The sequence below is a fragment of the Penaeus monodon genome, chromosome 39 (genome assembly GCF_015228065.2).
Source record: "Penaeus monodon isolate SGIC_2016 chromosome 39, NSTDA_Pmon_1, whole genome shotgun sequence".
NCBI lineage: Eukaryota > Metazoa > Arthropoda > Malacostraca > Decapoda > Penaeidae > Penaeus > Penaeus monodon.
Genome location: NC_051424.1, coordinates 30,033,671 through 30,036,170, shown reverse-complemented (window position 1 = coordinate 30,036,170; position 2,500 = coordinate 30,033,671). Strand labels below are relative to the sequence as shown.

At 34.8% G+C, this 2,500-nt stretch overlaps 1 protein-coding gene across 2 annotated transcripts in view; it reads left to right on the top strand.

Annotated features, from left to right (window-relative positions):
- Positions 1-2,500, top strand: part of LOC119597438 (mediator of RNA polymerase II transcription subunit 1-like) — a 17,506-nt gene that overhangs the window by 499 nt on the left and 14,507 nt on the right. The window lies entirely within an intron of this gene.

Genomic DNA, 2,500 nt, shown 5'->3' with positions numbered 1-2,500 from the left:
ATCGTATTTGCTGTTAATTGTTCCTGAAAATGAAAGTGGTTTGCAACTTGTCTTGTAAAGAAATGATAAGACTGGTGTTAACTTGAAAACAACTTTACTGGAAAGTTCCTCACAAGAGAAAAATAAGTTCTTTGACAAATTGCTAAGATTATTATATACAGTAATAGTTTATTTTGTATTGGGTTTGTTGCTAGATGGAGATTATATTGATCTTATTGTTTTCAAGGAGAGGAAGTGGTACATCTTTTAATAAAAGAAATGTGTTGATTTGTATCCTAGATTCATAGACCTGTGGTTTATAGTAAGTAGATCTGCTTATCAGTAAGCTAATTGTAATATATATTATTTGTAAGGATCAGAGAAAGTGTATTAACATACTCTTGCCATGTAACAAAGGAGTAGAGAGAGCTTATTTTCAAATTTCATAATTAAAGAATGTAGGGTTATTTATGGGAATATACGCTATTGTTTTACTGTTGGTGATAGTATTTTCTATTTTTCTGTGAGTAATTCTTAACTCAAGGCAGCTGCACCCACGTGTTGTGTATTTTTCCTCCTTATCTCCTTCAATCTAGAGAGACCTGTGGTGAATCAGGGGTTGAAAAGGGTGGGGGGGGGGAGACACACCCATCTTCCTAACCCAGTAATGGTAGCACACCCCAGACTCTCTCCTCTTGTGGGTATATCCCTATTAGGGGTGAGCTTCAAGCTCCCCCTTCCCTGGGACATTTTCCTACTAAGTCCCGAGACCCTATCTCCTCTTGGGGTTTTAAGTGTATCTTGATTTATCACAATGGAAATCTTGCCTTTTGATATACAATTATTTTGTGCTGTTGCAGTTAGAGCACTGTAGTCTTTAACATGATTGTATTGCAAGGATATATAATTTGGTATTTTGTCCAAACTTTGATTTAAGGTGTAGTCAAAATGCTGGTAGATTTGAGGCACATATGTAATATTCAGCATACATAGGGAGGAGGTTATTATTGTGTAGGATTGCAAAGGAGTAAATATTATTAAGAAAAAAATGGGAATGGAAATATTTATTGGTCAAGACAAATGTAATATACATCTAATATAATGTCATGGTGAATCAGGGATTACATTGTGGATAAGTACCCATGCTACTGGCTTATCAGATTGGTGCTCATCTCTCTCCGATAACAGTGTTTCTTTTGTGTCACTATTAGATGCAAGTGCTTAAAATGAAGAGAAACCTGTAATATTTCAGTACTTATGTTTATGAAATAGAGCTAGTAGGTGCCTCACGTGCTTGAATTAATGAATGAGCCAGGTGTAAATGGGAAACTACTAATACATGCCAACAGCCATCCATTACTGGCCACTTGCCAGTTTTTGATACTGCGGTTAATGGGTTAACCCACTCACACTGAATGATGTATGTGACAAAAACCCATACCTCATTTGGTTGAACTTGCTTTATGTTTTGTGCACGAAACATATGTTTGTTTGTTTGATCTTAGGGAGATATAGACCCTCAAAAATAGTCTGGAAGTTTCTTTTTGCCTCATTTCCTATAAGAGTGTGTATGATTAATTGCTTACAGTAATGGGAAAAAACAACAAGTAGATTATGGAATAGGGTAGCTCATGTATTCATAGTAATTAGCTCCTTGGTGGCCAAGCAATTAGGGAGCCATTGTTGTGTCAACAAAATAGATATCAAATCACAGTAGTTATACACTTACCCTCCTGGCATTGATTTCTTGAATAGCTCTATATGCTACCTTATATAGGCTAACTGTATAGTTATGTATATGTGTCTGTTCTGTTGATTTTTGTATTTGGAAACACAGCCTTGTATTGGCTTAGGGAGAGAAAGATAAAAAGAAATATGTGATTTAAAGGTGTGAAATATGAATCAGCAAAATTCCCAACTTACCTGTAGCCTTTTGTTGTGTAATAGATTTTTAGGGCATGGTATGCATAGTGATTTGTTTGATGGTATGGGCAATGGGCTTTTCGTTTGAATCGAATCGGGAAATATTGCATGTAAGTTTGATGTTGCGATAAGTGGATTCTGCTCATGTAAAAGAGGTCCAAGTTTATCTGCAGCTGTTTAGTATCAAGTAGGGTGGAATTTATGGAAATTGTAAGTTTTGTACATGGAGCTAATATATAAATGTATATTTTATGACCTCAAATTAAGTGAGACTTTTATATCTCATGCACTGTATACATCAGTTAATATATATATTCTTTGCATTGTATGCCTGCAAGCACCAGTGTTGCCATAAAGCACTTGTCTGTTACAATGATTATTTGTCTATGTCCTTTGCATATTTCAGACTGTCTTGATTATATTTTAATGTGTACGTTATTATATATCTTTTTATTTCTTAGATCTTTGAATGTGCTTTTTTTTATTATGCGATTTATTGCGTGCAGGTGTGTTCAACTGGGATGAATACTAAGGTTTACTAAAATTATTATCATCATCATTATCACAGTCACCATCATCACCTTTATCATCATCATCA